This window comes from Budorcas taxicolor, chromosome 5, assembly GCF_023091745.1.
Source record: "Budorcas taxicolor isolate Tak-1 chromosome 5, Takin1.1, whole genome shotgun sequence".
In the NCBI taxonomy this organism is placed as follows: Eukaryota; Metazoa; Chordata; class Mammalia; order Artiodactyla; family Bovidae; genus Budorcas; species Budorcas taxicolor.
Window position 1 is genome coordinate 139721290 of NC_068914.1, and position 21553 is coordinate 139742842.

At 45.5% G+C, this 21553-nt stretch overlaps 1 protein-coding gene across 1 annotated transcript in view; it reads left to right on the top strand.

The window, feature by feature from the left end:
• GRIN2B (glutamate ionotropic receptor NMDA type subunit 2B) overlaps positions 1–21553 on the top strand; it is a 356416-nt gene that overhangs the window by 145093 nt on the left and 189770 nt on the right. The window lies entirely within an intron of this gene.

Here is a 21553-nt window from a genome sequence, read left to right on the forward strand (position 1 = left end):
ATCACCTTTGCATCTGTGCTTTCCTAGGGGTGGAGACATTGCCACTGAAGGCCTCAATGTGGCTAAAGTAATCTCTCTCAAATCAAATTGGGATTGGGAAGAAGTTGCAGCCATGACTTGCTGAAGCAGATAATAAATAGGATTTCAGTGACCTGCAAAGAATGAAGAATTGGATATTGAGAGCAGAAAGCTAAGTTTTCCACATATCTCTGTTGGTTTCCTTTTATCTACTGGATGCTGCTGCTGCTGCTGCTAAGCCGCTTCAGTTGTGTCTGACTGTGTGACCCCATAGACGGCAGCCCACCAGGCTCCCCCATCCCTGGGATTCTCCAGGCAAGAACACTGGAGTGGGTTGCCATTTCCTTCTCCACTGCATGAAAGAGAAAAGTGAAAGTGAAGTCGCTCAGTTGTGTCCGACTCCTAGCGACCCCATGGACTGCAGCCTACCAGGCTCCTCTGTCCATGGGATTTTCCAGGCAAGAGTACTGGAGTGGGTTGCCATTGCCTTCTCCAGTATGAGATATATATATTTCTCAGCCAGCCATCAAAGACCTTGAATATCTGTGTCTAATTTTTTTAAAAACAGTCTTTAAAAATTATTTATTTATTTGGGTGCATTAGCCAAATACACTATTTTAGTTGTACCATGCAGGATCTTCATTGTGGCACACAGGCTTCTCTCTAGTTATGGTATGCAGGCTTAATTGCTCTGTGCCATGTGGGATCTTAGTTCCTCAACAAGGAATCGAACTTGCATCCCGTGCATTGGAAGGTGGATTCTTAACTACTGAGCCACCGGAGAAATCCCTGGATCTAACTTTTACAATTGGGCTTATCCAACTGCTTCCCTCTTCCAACTCCCTGCCTGGCCCCAACATACCCTGCTTGTGATCCAGCAACATCCAATGGCATGACCAGCCATACTCTAAATGTAACAGTTTCTTACTGTTCCTTGCATCCATGCGGTTGTATCTCTAATGTTCCTCTTTCAACTTCCGTGATGGATACATGACTGTCCTTTAAGATCTAACTCGTGTCACCTCCTCCATGAAGCCTTCTCTAACAGTTCCAGGCAGAATTTGTCATCCCTCTCCTTGTGTTCCCACAGCCCCATGTTCACAACTGCTATTATCACACTTAGATGTGCGGGCGGTTCAAATTAAAAGTAGATCTGGGAGCGCCTGAGGCTGGACTGTCTCACTCATTCTCACAGGCACCCCAGGATTCAATGCCTAGAAGACTCACACATTTTTTTTGGTGAATGAAAATGTGATTGAATCAATAAAGATGAAAGGTGGGGCTCATGCCTGTGGAGTGAAAAAGTGATTATTCTTTTTAAAAATTCAATATGTTATCCGTCATGTGTGAAGGTGATATTTCTGATTCATTGGCAGTAAAATGTAGACTTTGGACTAGTTTTAAACATCAGCTTTATGTGCAGAGTGCTCACATAGCCTTCTGCCTTCTAATCAGTAACATGAACTTGGAAATGAGTTCTTACTGACCTTCCTGCCTTTTTTATAAATAGTCAGACTCCATCATTCTTGCACAGCTCCCCAAAGTTGTCATTCTTTCCTCTCTGCTTTCACAGCCTCTGTCCTCGTTAGCTTGTGCCCAGATTCCCATAACAAGCTGTTCTGGGTCTCCTTTTTATTAATATCACAAAAATCATCTTACTCACCATCAGGTTTATATTTTTCAAATATCATTTGGATCATTTTGCCTACATGATGAAGGATGGATGGAGACTTCTTTTAGCCACATTGAAACTTAGCACAGCAGTCATCCTCCCTAGACAGCAAATTTCTGCTTTCAAAATCTGATCTCAAATTAATTTTCAAAAGGGACTTCTTTTCTCGGCCTGCTCTTCTCTTTACCATCCAGCGATGCGGTCTCTTGCGTGGAAGGTGCCCTGTGCTGAGAACACGCATCTGTTCCCAGCTTTGCTACCCGTTAACTGTGTTATGAGTCATTTTGCCTTTCATTTTACCTTTTCAGACTTTGGTTTCCTCATCTATCGGATAATGTCTTGGGAAAATGATTGCCTGGAAAGAATTGGGAAAAGATGAGCCCTGTGTTCCTTCTGATTAGGTTCTTTGATTCTTTGATTTTTATGAGGTATTGAACTTCCATGTTTCCTTCCAGCCCTGTGATCAAGACTTGAATAGGCCTGAACCCAGAACTGTGGCCTCGTTCCCAGCACACACTGTGCAGTAGCTGACTGAGCACCAGGAATGGAGTGGAGTCAGGGCTTGTGTGTTAAGCTTGCCCTTTGCATGCGTATACACACCAGGAACCACCCTTTTTCAAATGACTTAGTTTTCCGTTCAGCTAAGCTTTTGATTCACTTGATAAAGAAAAATAAATGGGCCAGATTTGATTTTCTTGGATTGAAAAGATCTATTTTGCATTCTTCCAGTCTCAGCAAACACTAACCTGCGGTTATTCACAGTCTAGTTACCCAGTTCTGAGCTGTCTGAACTCCTTGATTCTGCTTTTCTCTTCTCAGGCCCAATTTTGGGTGGAGCATTTTCTCTTTAAGAAACATCATCTGAAGGTGAACAGGATAAAAGTCAGGACAAGAGCCTCAAACTGCTTCTTGTTGACTTTTCTTATTTGATAAGGTTCTAGTAATGAGCTATTCAGCCTGCCCAAGGCTGAATTTTCTTGGTATCAATATAATCACTTCAACCTTGCCCTCCAGTGCTTCCCTTCATCTCAGAAGAATGGCAGGGTATCTTTACCATTGCGTGTATCAGAAATTTGCAGTTATCTTTCTTTTTTCTCCCTCAAATGCTTCATCTCATCAATTTTCTAATTTTACTGGTTCTATAGCAAAATATATTTCTAATCTGTCCACTTCTTCCCATTTTTCCTGGTGTGTGTGTTAGTTGCTCAGTTAGGTCCAACTCTTTGCAACCTATGGATTGTAGCCTGCCAGGCCGCAGACTTCTCTGTCCATGGAATTCTCCAGGCAAGAATACTACAGTGATTGCCATTCCTTTCTCCAAGGGTTCTTCCCCACCCAGGGATGGAATCCAGGTCTCCCACATTGCAGGCAGATTCTTTACCGTCTGAGCTACCAGGGAAGTCCTATTTTTCCTAGAGTCCTAGTTAAGCTGGGCCTTCCCCATGGCTCAGCAGTAAATAATGCACCTGCATTGTAGGCGATTCGGGAGACATGGGTTTGATCCCTGGGTCGAGAAGATCCCTTGGAGGAGGAAATGGCAACCCACTCCTGTATTCTTACCTGGAACAAAATCCCATGGACAGAGGAGCCTGGGGTCCATGGGGGTCTCAAAGAGTCAGACACGACTGAGCGACTAAGCATACATACCCACCTAGTTAAATTAAACACATGCTCACACTTAGTGTATGTAATTGCTTAATGTTTGTGTCTTTCTCTGACTAGACTATTAGCTCCATGTTGGCAGCAATATATCTGTTCCACTCACCATTGCATTTTAATGCTTGGCACTTTAACTGGCCCAGAGCAGGCACTTATTAAATATTTGAAAACGAGTTAATTAACTTAAACTAATTGGAAAATTAAGCTTTGTATTATCTATGGACTGGATTTCCTCCAGGCCTTTGGATTATCTATTTAAGACTTTGTTTCAGGTTATATTAGAGTCTTTATGTTTTTAACAAATAATGCAGTATATCTGTGCACAGAGCCATAGTTAGTGTGAAGGGCAACACAACAAAAAAGACATGAGCTAATTCTCTTCAAAACTTGAGTTTAGTTGAAGAAGCAAAGGCTGCATACATGAAATTTTTGAGTAAAAGTTCCAGACAAAATATGATTTAGTGCCTCAAATGGGTAATACAGTTCATATGCTACAGTCAAGCAATATTAACTACTTGCAGCTTTGAAACACTGGAAGAATTGGAGGCAGTGGAACGTGACCTAGACTTTGAAGCATATGGAATGGAGGGGCCCAAGGGTAGGTGACTTTCTCCAAGTGAGAGTGATAGCATGAACTAATATTTGGACTTGACACTGAGCATGTGAGGGTTATATTGGGATCAAGTTCATCTGAATGGAATTGTAGACAAGAAATGGGAAATAAGCGTGGGGTTACCATGGGACAGAGTCATTTTCAGGGAAGGTTAGGGTTGGAAAGGTACTGTATTGGGAGTTGACATCTAATTACGTGAGCTTAATCAAGTCATTTAGTCTGTTCAAATCTCATTTTAAAAACAGCATGGTAAGGAGCATGCATCAGTAAAAGGTAAGGATACATCAGCTTTTAGTTAATACATGTTATGTTTCTGTAAAGGAGTTGAAATGGACACCACTGAGGTATCTTTCTGCTTTAGAATCTTCTTTCTATGAAACAGCCTATTTGGTTTTTGAATCCATGCTTTGGGCTGAATGAGTATGACTGCTAACCAGCAGGCTGTGGAAAAGCCTGAAAACTGGATTGATGTCATTTAACTTTATCCTGGGAGGAGAGACTTGATGGAATGGTTATGTTGAGAAAATTAATCCTGAACCATTGCATGAAAAGAAGGAAAGAGTAGTGACCCAAGGTGGGAGACAAGTCAGAGCTACTCCAAATGCAAGGTGACAAAAGCCAGGATTTTGGTGACCTCAGAGATGACAAGAGAATTTTAAAGAACACTACTCTCGGATCTGGTAGTGCCTTCCATAGCGATAATACAGGAGATGAAATAGTCAAAGCTGGCTTTTAGGTTTTGAGGTTGAACGGCTGGTGAGGAATCAATGGAAATGAAAAAGGTGAAGCAAAAAACCTGTTTTTCACAGAAAACATGTTAAATTCTGAGCTGAGGGCAGGATGGGCCAGTGAGGATGTCTTGCAGTTCCTCCAGCTAATAGAGTCTGGAATCTGAGGTTACAGATTTGAAATTCATCAGAGTAGTGTTGATACAACTGTCAGTGGCCAGCTGAGAAAAGATCTGCTCTCTCAGAAGAGTATGTAGGGAAACATAAAGTGAGACTCGGCTGAGCCTTGAACACCCAGGACAGCTGGAGGGACAAGGAGGCAGAATTATTCAGTGAAGGTCACAGGCCAGTAGAGACAGGGAGGGACAAGCAGTATGGTCTGCTCTGTAGGGGGCAGAGTAGTGAAGTCAAAAGAAATAAGTAAAAAAAGCAGAAAGGGTCATAGCGTCAAGTGTGGTAGAGAGGGCAGACACATATGGTCTGTACGTAGCTTTTATTTCCTCTTTCATACCATTAACTGTCATTGATCAAGGAATGATTATTTAGGTTTTTGATTATTACTCAAGTCAGTTGTCTATTTTTTTTTTGCCAAAAAAAATCTAGGATCTTAGTTCCCCAACAAGGGATTGGACCCATGCCCTCAGCATTGTCAGTGTAGAGTCTTAATCACTGGACCACCAGGAAACCCCCCCTTATTTCTGATAAAGGGCAAGTGGAGTGGCCAAGATGGTGGAGCCAAAGGACTCTGGGCTCATTTTATTAGTTTTTAAACAGTGTAGGGAAAGATTTAAAGGGAAGGGAAGGATTCAAACATTTTCTCTTCGTTTCCCGGTATAGGAAAATGTTGGTGGGCAAGGAGCTTAATACTCACTGTTGGTAAAATAAAATTTGGGTCATTTACATGATATGGAAAGCCAGAGGTATCTCTCAACATTCTGGCCCCATATTTATCAGCTGTGCAGCCTTGGCCAAGTTACCTAATCTCTCTGAGCTTGTTCTTCATCTGTAAAAACAAGGGTAGCACTAATGGCTTCCTGTTGTCTTCATACTGGTTAAATGAGAATGTATGCAAAGTGTGTACAAAAAGACCTATACAAGTGCTCAAAAAAATGTAGTCATTGGTTTTATTATTATTGTTTTATTTTATTTGTTTTATTGGACTGTCCCTGCTCTATTGATGTTAACAACTGAAAATGTCCTGGTCATCCAGTGGTTAAGACTCCTCACTTCCAACTGCTAGGGACATGAGCTTGAGTCCCAGTCAGGGAACTAAGATCCCACATGCCATGTGGCAAAAAAAAAAATATATATATATATATATATAGAGAGAGAGAGAGAGAGAGAGAACTGTATTTAGAAAGTGTGAGCATTAAAGATTGTATTTCTTTTCCTCATTTCTTCCCAAGAGGGACAGATTTCTTCCACTCTAGTTTTGTGAGATGAAATCTACATGAAATCTGGACAGGTACTTGCCCCTGAATATTCCCTGCCCTGGGCTCCCAGCATCAATTTATCTAAAGGGTGGTGATGGCACATTTATGAAGAATGCTGAAGATGGACCTGGAAATGCTATATGATAGCAGAAATGAAATTGTCTTAGTCTCTCAATTCGAAGTGTTCTGCTGATGTGGGAATGGGGAATCATCTTGAAAAGGAAAAAAAAAAAAAAAAGATGTGTACATTTCTGAGAGCAGAGATGCATGTGATGACAGCTTAGAGTTTTGCCCAGAGATGCTGGCATTTTCCTCTGGGGGTGGTTCTTCTGTTTCCAACAGTGTTCCCGCTGCATTCCATGTTCTCTCCTCCTCACCCTTCTCCACCCCCTCCCCATATGTCTTCCTCTTTGTCTCGCCCACCCTACTCCTGGTTTCTTTCTGTCTCTCTCTTCCTTTGTAGGTTATTTCCCTTCAGTAACAAGATGAATCCTGTCATAGAACAGACGATTACTTTCCCCAAATCCACTCTCCGTCTCATCACCTCTTTCTTTTCTGAAAGTTCTGGAATGAGCAAAAGAGGTGGGAAACAGTTTTTTCTACAGATTCGGTTGTACTTCTTCCTTGGTTTCTCGCCCCACCCCCTCCCCAATCATTCCAAACTTCTTCTCTAATGCTCTTTCTTCTCTTCTCCTCCAAGACTGTCTCTCCGTGAATCACCTCTTCCCAACTCAAGAATTATCTGGCCTTGAAAATCTCCATCTCTCAAAAATTGGGTCAGACAGGGAACTACCCAAAATTGGGAGGGACAGAAGGAATGAAGTTCTCTGAGAAGGAGTTCAGACATGGGTATCAGTAACCTGAACTGCCAGATGCAGCTGTTGGGATGGCAATGAATGATCTGGACAAAAAGAACAGACGGCAGGACTTGCAGAGACCGATTTATGTTCCCTCCCACCCCCACCCAAGGTAATCTGCAATTGCTAGGCTGTTGTTAGCCTGTTTTATTTTTCTCGTTTTGAAGCACAGGGTAACTAGCGTCAAATAAATGGCAGCGAAAAGGAAACATCTGTCTTTGACTTTAATGACATTTCTGATTTCATCTCTTACTCAGATGAAAACACAATACAGTGGATGAAAACCCCATTGTATTTTGTTGCTTATTGTGTGAGAAGACACTTGTGTATGTAGAGGGTTTTACTGTTGGATGGTGAGGGAGACAGTTTTCTTTTGAATGATTGAATAAAGAAGGTGATAAGTAAATATCACTTCTATACAAAAAAGGTCAAGAGAGAATTAAGGGGAAAGAGCACGGTAGCTTACGAGGACATTCTGACCAGAGTAACAGATGACTGTTGACAGTGGTGGCAATAGAAAGTTGTATTCTGGGACTTCCCCTGGTGGTCCAGTGGTTAAGACTCCATGCTCCCAATGCATGGAGTGTGGATTCAATCCCTGGACAGGATACTAAGATCCCACATGCCACAGGGTGTGGCCAAAAAAATTTTTTTTTAATATATTCTGTCCACCCATTTATCCATCCATCCACCCAATTTTTACTGAGCACTGTCTGTGGGCACAGCCAAGTGCTGGGTGCTGTGGGAGCTCTACCAAGTTTATGCTTGCTTCTTGTCACTAAGGAATTCTCAATATTCTCATTATGGAAGAGTGCACAAAGAATGTATTAACTGGCATCTCCCCCTTCAGGGCCTTTCTTATCCCCACTTCCTTTTTGAAAATTGTCTTTGAAGCCAAGAACTACAACTCTCTGAGTGTCTCCTCAGGATTAAAGTGCCCTTCAAGACAAAGTGCTGGACTGAGTTTTATAAAAACTTGATTTAGTTTTTGCTTTGTAATATGTGAAGGAGAGCATTGTGATGCAGAGGGAGTTATGGGCACCTTTGGAGAATTAAGGGAAGGAGTTATGGGCACCTTTGGTTGGGTGATCAAACCCTGGAGAACTATCAGACAGTGTGTCCTCACAAACAAGTTCCAGGCTTCGCTGTCTCTTCTCACTCTTCCTGAAAATTCCATTGACTCCCCACTCCAATGCTAGCCCTGCTGACCGCAACTCTGGGAGGGTTACTTCAGAACACCCTTAGCCCTGGGCTGCTGAGTGAAAGCCAAATGGCTGCAGTCCAAGGACGTCAAAAGAGCATTCATTCATTCCCTATTCCCCACCCATTTCCTGGGTGCCAACCACACCGCTGGCTTTGTAGATAAAGAGATAAAAGACAAAGGTTCCTGTCGGTGAAGGGCTCCCCATGTCCACTGTAGAGGTAACTGAGAGAACAGCAGAAACACCGCATACAATCAGTTTCGATACCTGAGGTTTGCCTGCAGCGCTACAGTAAGGGTGGCTGTGAAGCAGGTGAAGGTGTGTACCCCAGGTCTGGGGGAAGGTGGCCCTGCAGAGGCATGTCTCCATGACGCCCAGTTTCTCTATTACTAGCCTCACATTTTGCCCTGCCGCACCATTATCCAGAGCCGATAATGATGAGAACATGATTGCATTTCCAGCTTTTACCCTCAGCCTCCCTGATTCCCACAACAGCCGTCTCAGCACCAGATACTTCCACCTTAAGATGGCCATCCGAGTCTCTGTCCTCATCACCATTTCAAAATGTCTGCAGAAATCATGGGGGAAACCTGGTGTTTTCAACAGTGCTAATCATCAGCGTTGTAACTTTAGGGTTTACAAGTTTCTTACAATGTGTAGGGCTATACCTCCCATACACCAGCTGGACTTTCCAGAGAAGAGAAAGAACATGTCAGGGTCTCCCAGCTGATCAGGAACCCTAGATTCACAGATCACCAGATTCTAAAGCCCCAAAGGACTAGGTGCAGAGCCTTAAGATGACCCATGTGTTTCTACACAACCTTGGTAAAATGGTGATCCACAGTGATATTATAAATCTGCAGGTCAGTTGTAGAACTCATGGGAAACCACTGCTGAAACATAACCTAGAGGTGAAGACTGTCGTATAGAGCCTAGCCATGGGATGTTGGGGCAAAAACATTGAACTGGAAATCGGAAAACCTGCCTGCCAGCCTCAGTGTGCTTATCTTTGCTAAGATCACTTAACATTTTGAGTCTGAATCTCCTCTTCTGTAAAATGAAGGGAAGGGGTGAAATGATCCCTCAGGTTAAGACATTTTTTAGGGCGTGGACTTCGGAGCCAACTTCCTGGTTCTGCCACTTTCTAATTGTATGGCACAAATCAAGTTGTTTAGTCTCATTGAGCCTCAGTTTCCTCATCTGAGAAAAAAATGAAGTACTATACCTAACTCATAGAATTGTCATGAGTATTCAATAGGTTAATAATTTCAAGGGCTTCAACACTGTGTGTGGCTTAGGGTAAATGTAATTGTTTCCTGAATTTCTTTAAAAAAAATGGTCCCTTCAGCTCTAGGGTATCATGATTCTTTGAAGCTTAGTTATTACTGGATATGTTAAAAGAATGTGCAGATTACAAAGGACTTGCCTCTAAAGAAGAATGCTGAAATGGCAAAGAGTTAGGAGGACTGCAGTGGGAACCTCAAAGAAGGGCTGTAGTATAAGAAGAAATTAGCTGTTTCCTTGATGGAGCTGGAAATTCATGGGCAGAGATCTTTGTAGGGAAGCAAAGGGAGGTGGTGTAAGACTCTCGATTTTCCAAAAGCAAAGCAGAACCATAGAACGTGTGCAGGATATATGAGTCTGGTTGCGTTGTCTGGAGTATCATGGTCAAGTTCATTGTGTAGTTAACAGCAGCTGCCTTGGTTCTCTGCCCTGGTTCTGGGCTGCCTCATCCTGGTGCTCAGAGTTCAGAGCTCGGTTAAGCAGGTGCTTCTCTTCACAAGCCTTTGTACCCTCTTCCCTGGAAATTACTCCATCTCTACTTTTTGGTGACCAGGTGGCACTAGTGGTAAAGAACCTACCTACCCATGCAGGAGACATAAGAGATGTGGGTTTGATCCCTGGGTTAGGAAGATCCCCTGGAAGAGGGCATGGCAACCCACTCCAGTATTCTTGCCTGGAGAATCCCATGAACAGAGGAGCCTGGTGGGCTACAGTCCATGGGGTCGCAAAGAGTCAGACAGGACTGAAACAGACATGACTTAACAACCACACCACTTGTTAAGCAGAGGGGGAAAATGAAAATATTCTAGTTGCCTGCATTTCAGTTCTATGAATTTTCCCCATAAATTGGTATTTCCAAATAAGTCCGAGCTTAACAAGGCAGAGGCCTTAAGCATCAGTCTGTCTGCTCTGCTCGGTTTCCCTTATTCTCAAGTGAGCCCTGTCTCTGGTTCTCATGGTGGCACCACCTGCCCCTCCTGGCTGTCAGTTTAGCTTAGGAAGCAGGTGTTTAAGACAGGGACCCTGAGCCTTGACGTCCTCATCCGTGTGACAGGAGAACACCTTGCAAATGTATTGTGATGATGAAAGGCAATCAGATGTGTGAACTCCTCAACCGCAGCGCTGTATCCTCCTGTTTCCCTCCTCCCCCTCCCCCGCCTCCTTTCCTTTCTGTCTTCTTCTCTTCCTTGTATTCAGAGCGACACAGTCTGGTGACTAACTCCCAATCTGCTCTTTGATTTCCCCAGAAGGGGAAGCAGTCCCTCCAGGGAACATAGTTAACCTGAGGCTATGTAGTGAGGAGGGAGACAAACCATGTGCTGGGGGAGGAAAAGCAGAGTCAGGGCCCCTCAGCCAGAGTGGGTTCCGAGGGGCTGTGGGGAGCACCGAGCAGAAGAGGTACTGTTCTGTCCCTAGGAGGTGTTTGCCCATAACTGCCGTCCAAAGTTACTGATTCAGGGGAAGGGAGAAGGGAAGGAGAGAGTTGTCATCTAATGAGGACCCACTGTGTGCTGGATGGACGTGCAGTAGGAGGTATTGGGTCCTATCATGTTTGGAGTCAGTAACAGGAATAGGAGCAGCCTTGGGATTCCCTACCTGGCCTAGAACTTCTGCTCCTTGGAAGCAGCTCTTAGTTTTTACACGGGGAGTTTATGTGGAAGTCAATCCTAAGGGAAATCAACTCTGAATATTCATTGAAAGGACTGAGGCTGAAGCTGAAGCTCCAATGCTTTGGCTGCCTAGTGTGAAGAGCCAACTCACTGGAAAAGACCCTGATGCTGGGAAAGATTGAAGGCAGGAGGAGAAGGGGACGACAGAGGATGAGATGGTTGAATGGCATCACCAACTCAACGGACAGAAGTTTGAGCAAACTCTGGGAGATAGTGAAGGAAAGGGAAGCCTGGCGTGCAGCAGTCCCTGGGGTCTCAAAGAGTCAGAGATGACTTAGTGACTGAAAAACAGCAATAATCTTGGGGAGCAGATAGTAGGGACCAGGAAAGGGAGAGAGTGAAGGAGGGAAGCCAATGAAAGGAGCTGTACTGAGCTAATCTATCCTGTGGTGACCAGTGCTTAATCCCTCCAGCACTTTCCGGAAGAGGCTTCAGAAATCACCTCAGTGCAGTCACGTGATTGGTCTCAAGCTCGCATGGTGCTTCCAGCCTGACATTCTCACCCTACTAGTCTTCTGACCCCGGATTATGCCAAAGTCATTCCATCACCCGCTGCCTCGTTCCCTGAGCCACCGACTCAGGAGCATCTTAGCAGTGCCCCAAGGAGGCTTTGCCAGGACCTTGACCCTCGATTCACAAGCAGGTACTCGCGTGCCAACAAATTCTCTATCGTTCTTACCCACCCGGACTTAGGAGCAGAGTCAGACAGAAAGGCACCTGCCTCAGATGAAGCCCTAGCAGAATCTCTGTGAAATGTCAGATCTCTTTCCTTTGGTGAGGAAGGAGGGTGGGATAAGGCTATATATAGATCTATCTCTTGCCTCCCTTGAGGTTTCAGGAATGCCCTCCTTCCCTGTGGACTCAAAGGTCCCCATGTGGGTCTCGGGGTCCCATTCTTTTCAGATTATTGTCACATAAGAGATAGTCCAAGACTGCATTTAGTCTCCTTTGTAGCGCTGTCATTGCTACTGGGTCTGATTTTCAGCAGTCTGCCTATGGCTGTATGGTATGAATCTCTTTATCCATGGCTGTCCAGGTTTCACAGAAAGCCTTGAATGGATAGTTGGCTGACTTGATCTTTTCAATTTCCTTTTGCAAAACGTGCAGAATATATCGACAAATCAGCCAGTTGCCCACATGTTCAAAGACAAAAGAGCCACCACACAACCCCATACATCATTCTCTACCTCCACCCAGTCCCAGGCCACTGCCAGGGAGATTAGCATTTTTGAAATCACACATGCCAGGAGTTACCACTACTCTGCTTACCCCCCACAGTGAGGTCTTCACTGCACCCCACAATCCTATCTTGGGGCTCTGATTTCTGTAACTCTTCTTAATACCAGTAGGCTACTTTGAAGGCAGAGATTTAGGCAAAGACTTATATGTAGGTAGGTTTTTTAAAAAGCAACCCCAAAGAGCAGAAGTTAGGGACCAGAAGGGTGAGATGAGGAAGAAAAGAACGCTGAAGCAAGGATGCATTATTGGATTGAGCACTGATAAAGGCCGGTGGTCCTTCATCCTAGCAGCATCCTCTAAGGAGTCTGAAGAAATATGTTTTAGAACTGTGTACTGGAAGGGGGAGCCTTATCTGTAGGCTCCCAGGCACTCTCCCACTGCCAACTTGCACCAAGCAGTTCCATCCTTAATATACCAGGTCATGGCAGCAGAGAAGCCCAGGGGGCAAGAAGCCAGAGCTGGACAGGATGTGCCCAGCGTGAGATCTGCATGTGCTGGCTGGCGCCTAAGCCCAAATAGTGACCGTATTTGTGACTGAAGAGCAGGGAGATGAGAGGATTTAAGTGGTGCCCAAGTGGTGCCTGTTACAGCCCTGGTTGAACTATTTCCTTTTTTAAAAATTTTATTGAAGTTTAGTTGATTTGCAGTGTTGTGTTAATTTCTGATGTTCAGCAAAGTGATTCAGTTGTACATATGTATATTCTTTTTCATATTATTTCCCATTGTGGTTTATCATAGGATATTGAATATAGTTCCCTGTGCTGGACAGCAGGACCTTGTCTATCCATCCTGTATATTCATTTGCATCTGCTAATCCCAAACTCCCAATTCTTCCCTTCCCCTTGGCAACCACAAGTCTCTTCTCTATGTTGTCAGTCTGTTTCTGTTTTGTAGATAAGTTCAGGGTGTCATATTTTAGAATCCACATATAAGTGATATCTTACGGTGCTTGCCTTTGTCTGTCTGGCTTACTTCACTGAGTATGATAATCTCTGCGTCCACCCATGTTGCTTCAGATGGCATTATTTCATCCTTTTTGTGGCTGAGTAGGCCGCCTCTTCATGCCTGCCTCAAAGCATTTGAACGACTGCAGTTTCTCCTCCCAAGCTGAAGAAACACAATCATGATGACAAAGCCACAGTTCTCAAACTGCGACTTGATCCTGCCCAGAGCTCCCACCGCATCTCCTACTGTATTAACTTGCTCCCACTCCAAAATCACTTCTCACTCTCGCTTCTCACTTCAAACCTGCTACATCTCTCCGCTCCCTGATTAGCACTCTCTGCTGGTAAATCTGCCTTCAGAATTCATTGAGAAAATGGAATTATTCTGCCAGGAACTCCCTCATTTTCATATTACCAAATCTGCCAGGGTACCTGCATCTGCACCACTGCCTTCTGCCTTTTCTCCAGGTTCTGTGGACGAAGCTCCCCTGTCTCGTAGAGATCAACCCTCTACAAAGAGCACAGTCTAAGAGAAAGCACAAGTTTGAATCCAGATCTCTTGAATTCTTAAATACTGGCTCCTAGCCTTTTTCCTTTCTCAAAGACCTTGTGTTTTTTTATTTTTCTCTGTCTCTACTAGACCATTTTCTCCAGCCATGAATAAGTTCTAATACCTCCTATATTAAAAATAAAACAGGGATTTCCCTGGCAGTCCAGTGGTTGAGACTTCATCTTCCATTGCAGGGGATGCGGGTTCAATCCCTTGGTTGGGGAGAAAGGTCCCACATGCCTAGCAGCCAAAGAACCAAAACATAAAAAACAGAAGCAATATTATAACAAATTCAATAAGGACTTCCAAAAAAAGGTCCACACCAAAAATCTTGAAGAAATAAAACAATACCAAAAATCCACGTCTTCCTCTCACTACCTCCACCTTTTTCTGTTCCTCGTAATAGCAAAACTTTTTGGAAGAGTTGTCTATGATCGTCTTCTCTCCTTCTTCACCTCCCATTCCAGTTGGGATTCCGTTCACACCATATTAATGGAATGGCTCTTGTGACTCTTGCTAGAGTCACCAGCAATCACCATTTGCCCAAATGGAGTGGTTACCCTATTGTCATCTCCTCCTCGCTTAGCATTTGATACAAGTCACAGCTTCCTCATTGAAATCCCTGGTTTTCATGAGGCCACACTTCTTGTGATTTTTTCTCCCACCATATTGGCTGGTTCCTCTCAATCTTCTTTGCTAGCTTCATTTTTTTCCCTCTCCATCTCTAAAGGCTGTCCAAAGGGCCCTGTTTGGCTCCCTTATTATTTTTTTTAATGTACACAGGTTTTCTATGTGATTTCATCTAGTTGATCACTTTATACATCTTCTTTATGCAAAGACTTTCAAATATTCATCCTCAACTCAAACCACCACCTCAGAACCACATACTAACCCTGATAGTTACCTCCCAGACATTTCTGCACAGCGTCTGGAAGGCCTAACATTGCCCAGACATTTCTGCACAGCGTCTGGAAGGCCTAACATTGCCAAAAGAGAACATTTCTCCCCTTTCAAATTGTTATCTCTTTTGTCTTCCACATCTCGGTCAATGGGCAACCAAATTCACCCCACTGCATTTCTCACTCTTACATCCAAGCATAAGCAACAACTCTGGAGCCCTCCTACTCCTCATAGAAAACAATCCACTCGCCTTTCCACCAGTCGCCCTATCCAAGATGCCACTGTCCTTTCCCTGGATTACTGCAGAACGCTTGAGGCATCCTCTCCACACAGCTGCTGCTGCTAAGTCACTTCAGTCGTGTCCAACTCTGTGTGACCCCATAGACAGCTGCCCACCAGGCTCCCTCATCCCTGGGATTCTCCAGACAAGAACACTGGAGTGGGTTGCCATTTCCTTCTCCAATGCATGAAAGTGAAAAGTGAAAGTGAAGTCGCTCAGTCGTGTCCAACCCTCAACAACGCCATGGACTGCAGCCTTCCAGGCTTCTCCGTCCATGGGATTTTCCAGGCAGGAGTACTGGAGTGGGGTGCCATTGCCTTCTCCGACTCCACACAGCAGCCAGAATGAATTTAACAAGAAGAACTCAGGGACTTCCCTGGCAGTCTAGTGGTTAAAACTTCACTTTCATATTCAGGGGGTTCGGGTTTGATCCCTGGTCAGGGAATTAAGGTCCCACATACCTCAGGGCCAAAAAAAAAAAAGACCATAAAAAAACAGAAGTAATATTGGGATAAATGCAATAAAGACTTTTAAAAAATGGTCCACGTCAAAAATAAGTAAATAAATCGAAGAAATCAGATGATACCGCTTCAAGATCCTCCCGTGGCCTCCTGTCCCTCATGAGGTATTAGAAACCCGGCGCTTACTCGCCACGTTTGTGTCTCCTACTCTGTTTCCTTGGCTGCTGTGTGTTCTGTCTCCATCAACTTTCTTTCCCTTCCCCTGCGGAGCTTCTTCCTGCCGCAGGATTTTTGAACCTGCTTCCTCCTCTTGGTGGCGTGTTTTTCGCTGAACCACCTCACTCTTGCCATTTAAGTCTCAGTCTAACTGGTATTTGCTGGGAGCAACCCTTCCTGTCTGCCCTGGTCACTCCATCAAAGGGCCCTAATTAATTCTCCAAGGAGCAGCCATTGTTAGTTACTGTTTCATTGTCTCAATGTTGTGTGGTGTTTTTTTTTTTTTTTTTTTTCTTGTCTGACTCTCTTTGTAGACATAAGTGTCCTAAGTCCAAGTTCCAGGTCTAACTTGTTCACATCTGTTTCTGAAACATTTTTCCGTCCCAGTATAGAGTAGATAATATACATCCAAAGAGCAAAGAAGTAAAAATTGTGCACTGAACAGGAGCAACTTTAAGACAAATCATTTAGTCTTGCTTCTACCAGTTTTCTGCCTCTCATCCCAGCTCTCCTTATGTAGAAATTCTAGGAGCCCTGACTAAGAATAACATGCTTATTTGTTTGTTCAGGGAAAAGTGAAAGTGAAAGTCGCTCAGTCATGTGGACTGTTAGCGACCCCATGGGGTATACAGTCCACGGGATTCTCCAGGCCAGAATACTGGAGTGGGTAGCTATTCCCTTCTCCAGGGGATCTTCCCAACCCAGGGATTGAACCCAGGTCTCCCACATTGCCGGCAGATTCTTTACCAGCTGAGCCACCAGGGAAGCCCTAGTACTTGACCAGAATAAACTTCAGAGGATGAAGGGTCTTTGAGGAGCAATGGTGGAGTTACCCAAAGGCCAATGGCTCAGACGGTAAAGAATCTGCCTGCAATATGGGAGACCTGGGTTCGATCCCTGGGTGGGGAAGATCCCCTGGAGAAGGAAATGGCAACCTGCTCCAGTATTCTTGCCTGGAGAATTCCATGGACAGAGGAGCCTGGCGGGCTACCGTCCATAGAGTCACGAAGAGTCGGATGCGACTGAGCAACACTTTCACTTCAAGGGCTCACTCTAGGTTTTTCCAAGCCTTCAGAAATCTGCCAGTGGAAGGAAGGAACTCACAGGCATCAGTACATATTTCTTCCACAACTTGCTTTCTGATAACACTGAGCCTCAGCTCAGTGCCCTGCTGGTGAACATTCACAAGGAAATAATTGTGCCATCGAATTAAGTGCCTTCCTTAAGACCTCCATGAAGACTTGTCAGCCCTCAGCACTCTCCCTACTCAGTGTCGTTAGTACCACTCCCTTCCCATCACATCCATACTGTGCGCTGGTGTAGACAGTCTGACACAGTGCTGGATAGGCCATGTCATTTTTAATTGGAAATGTAAGAAAAGAAAGCCTGCTTGGTGGAATGTGCCAGAACCAAGGAACCAGACACCCCATGACAGGTGCCAGGCCACATGGGTGCTAGGAAAGTGGTATAAGTGAGGTTATTTTAAAAAATTAGATGAAAGCAGACTGACTCCACATTTACCCATGTTTCCATGAGCCCTGGGGACCGAGACTCAGACCTGTCTTTTTTGGCCCTGTCGGATCTCCCCTCTCCCATTGCTGTAAGCGAAATATACCATCCCTGGGCGAAGCTCCTTCCTAGCTTCACATAGGAATGGTGGTTTGGGTTAGCTGTCCCTTTTATCCATTGAAAGATGCACAAGGGAGTGAACCGGAAGTCTTCCATAGTTCTTGCAGCGGTGCTGTGATTGACAGTTTGGGTACTCGCAAGCAGAGGCTTCAGAATCTCTGGAGCATCAATTAATGAGAGAGACTGCTGCAGCAAACTGCCTTCTGTTTCTATGAAATAAGATAACAAAAGAGCTGTCTCTGAGCCTGTGGCCCTAGAGCAGCTACATTTCAAAAGGGACAAGTTAGCCTGCAAATGGATTTCTGAACCAGAGTCCAAGGTCAAGATGCCAGAAGTAGCCACATGAATTTGGTAGCTCCGTTTAACACAAGCTTTTATGCATGGAAAAGAGCCCTTTGGATAATAAACAGAAATGTGGGCATGGCATCGCTGGACCCCGTGCACATTGTACTGTGATGGTGTCCTATAAAAGTGCCACTATGTGACTTGTCACACGGACGAGGCGGTAAACCAGAGGGTCACCATCATTTTGGTTGTGTGGAGGGGTTTTCGTGACTGCGCTTCCATATGAAAACAAATATTTGTTAAAATATATATCAGAGAATCTGGGCTCCTCAGGTGGCACTAGTGGTAAAGAACCCGCTTGCCAGTGCAGGAAATGTAAGGGATGTGGGTTCAATCCCTGGGTCAGGAAGATCCCCTCAAGGAGAGCATGGCAACCCGCTCCCCCCACCAAGTATTCTTGACTGGGAAATGCTGTGGACTGAGGAGCCTGGCAGGTTACAGTCCAGAGAGTCGCAAAGAGTCATGTACAACTGAAGTGACTTGGCACGCATGCTTCGTAGAATTTAGACATTTTTCTGAAAAGAAACTATGTTCATGTGTTGGCATTTATAACAAAGAACAGGGGTGATTTTCTGATACTTGTCTGGTTTGTGTGGATCAGTGAATGGAGAAGTAAGTCTACTCTCGAATATTCATTTGAGTGGGAAAAAGTCAGCACAGCTGAATCACAGGTTGCACTGTGGCCATATGTACACCTAGGATAGGTTCGGTGTGCCACGGGGAGGCGAGAGTGCTGGGCGTGAGCAGGGATAGTGAGCGGTCTCCTTTGGCGATGGCAGGGGTAGGCCAGGTTTTGGCCTCTGGAAATGGAAGATGGTGGGTGATGAGGGGTGACAGGGAGTGTGTGTAAGTGACCCTAGTGTGTGAGGGGCTGTTGGGGAGGATTTGTGTGTGAGCCGTTGTGAGGGGTAGATGGTGGCCTCTCACCAACTCCATGAGTGGTGAAGGCGTAGCAGGTGTGGGCCAAGTGGGCGGGCAGTGTGGCTCCGTATTGAGAGTGGGAGGCCGGGGGGTGAAGGCATTGGTAGGCATGATGCTTTGGGCTGAGTTGGAGAGAGATGCGTGTTGGAGCATGTTTTCTCCTCTTTTCGCTGTCAGCGTGAAGGCAGCCAGTGACCGTACTCCTGTTTGAATTGAACACATCGAAGCCGTATCATCAGTGATAGTGCTGTGAGCTTTCTCAACCCTCCTAACCTCAGCCTCACACCCCAGGGATTGCCTCCCCAGGATGTCACATGACTGACTGAAGGGGCTTCCAGGCCCTCGTTGGAAGTGGCTGTTGTGCGGCGGCCTTGCAGCTTCCCTCCTGCGCTTTTGTATCATCTGTGGTCTCACAGGAGTTTGCAGGCCACGCTTCCTGACACCAGAGAGATGCTGTCAGGCAAGGTGAGCATTTTCCACTCAGGAGTAAGCCAGCAGCAGCCCCACACCCCCTTCATCTCTGCAGCCACCTTGGTCCAGGTGTTCGCCCTTCTTTCCTCGGGACCCCTCCCTCACATTTGGATCCTCTTGTGGACGTTCATCAGAGAAGGCGATGGCACCCCACTCCAGTACTCTTGCCTGGAAAATCCCACGGACAGAGGAGCTTGGTAGGCTGGAGTCCATGAGGTTGCAAAGAGTTGGACACGACTGAGCGACTTCACTTTCACTTTTCACATTCATGCACTGGAGAAGGAAATGGCAACCCACTCCAGTGTTCTTGCCTGGAGAATCCCAGGGACAGGGGAGCCTGGTGGGCTGCCGTCTATGGGTCACATAGTCGGACACGACTGATGTGACTTAGCAGCAGGAGCAGTGGACGTTCATAGCTGCCATTCTTTCATGAAAACACTCTTAGCTGAGTTTCTTAAATGATCAGCCTGAGAGGCTTTGTCTCTTCACCCTAAAGGAGGGAGAAGGAGGAGGAAGAGCAGCCTGTGTAATGTGTGTATGTGGGTGTGTGTGTGTGGTGTGCAGGTGGCAGAGATGCTGTTCTGGGCACTGGAGTTCTCCCATGGCCCTCTGGAGAGTCAGCCAGGAGCTGGATCTCCGCCTGGGGTGGGGAGGGAGAGAGGTGTGTGTGTGGTTGTGGGTGTAGCGTGTATCGTATGTGTGGTGTGTGTAGTGTGTGTATGTGGTATGTAGTGTGGTGTCTATGTGTGTGTGGTGTGTGTCTGTGTGATCGTGTGTGTAGTGTGTGTGATGTGTGTTTGGTATGTGTGTTGTGGGGGGGTGGTATGTGGTGTGGTGTGTGTGTGTGTGTGGTATGTATGGTGTGTGTGTGGTGTGTGTGGTATGTGTATGGTGTGTGTAATGTATGTGTGTGTGTATGGTGTGTATGTGTGTGTGATTGTGTGTGTAGCATGTGTGATGTGTGTGCATGGTATGTGTGGTTTGTGTTTGATATGTGTGGTGTGTGTAGAATGTGTGGTGTGTGTGTGGGGGGGTGGTGCAGAGGGCAGAGATGCTGTTCTGGATACTGGAGTTCTCCCATGCCCCTCTGGAGAGTCAGCCAGGAGCTGGGTCTCTGCTGGGGATGGGGAAGGAGAGAGGTGTGAATGTGCGTTTATGTGTGTGCATGTGTGTGCTGTGTTTGTGTGTGTGTGTGTGTATGGTGTGTATGTGTCTGTGGTATGTGTGTGATTGTGTGTGTAGCATGTGTGATGTGTGTGTGTGTGGTTTGTGTATGATATATGTGGTGTGTGTAGCGTGTGTGTTGTGTGTTGGGGGGTGCTGCAGAGGGCAGAGATGCTGTTCTGGGTACTGGAGTCCTCCCATGCCCCTCTGGAGAGTCAGCCAGGAGCTGGATCTCTGCTGGGGATGGGGAAGGAGAGAGGTGTGTGTGTGCATGTGTGTGGTGTATATGGTGTATGTGTGTGCGTGTGGTGTGTATGGTGTGTGTGTGTTTGGTGTGTGTGGTGTGTGTCTGTGATTGTGTGTTTGGTATGTGTGGTGTGTGTCTATGTGGTTGTGTGTGTAGTGTGTATGGTGTGTGTGTGGTGTGTGGGGGAATAGTGTATGGTGTGCGTGTTTGTGCATGGTTGGACCAGGTCCCAGGATGGGAGGCTGGCATGCCCATGTGAAACGGGGAGAAAGCAGCTGCCCACGAGATGCAAAAGACTTTGCTTCGTGAGGAGAAGCAGGAAGTTACCATTCTAGATTCCAGACACACAGAGTGGTGGAGGAGGGAGATGAGCCAAGAGGCCCCAGAGGAAACGGAGTCCCTTTCCCGATGGAGGGCGAGCCCTCCACCCTGTGCTCCCAGTGGGATTCGCCTGCCTGGTTCTTCCTTTAAGAGAAACTGTGGCCATGGGGGAAGCGACCTCAGGGGATGAAGAGAAAGAGACTGATTTGCAGAACAAGGACAAGTCTGTTTTCAACTTTGGAGCCCCCACCCACCCTCAGGCTGTGTTTTTACCTCCACCTCCAGTGTCTTTGTGTTTTTCACTTTGGATTTATGACAGCCAAGGCATAGGTAGAATGATTTCTGAGGGTGGTGGAGAGATCGGAAATTCTTAACACTAAGTTGACCATCTGTTACAGTTTTGCAAAAAGAAGATGGTTCTTCTGGGGTTTCTCGCTTCTACTTCATTATCATTCAACAAATATTTACCCCTTGCCTAATGCAGATTCTGTTCCAGAAGTCCTACTGTACCAACTACAGAGTTAGATACATTCACAAAGGCACTAGACTTAGTTTGTGATGCTGTTATTTGGGGCAGTTAATATGCCATTTTATAGAAGAGAAAACTAAGGCTAATAAGATAATTTGTCCAAGGGTTGATGAAGGAGATAGTGTTCAAACAGGGCTTTCTGAGTCTAATTCTCATGATCTTTTCATTATTCTGCACATCATGCTTTTATTTCAAATCAA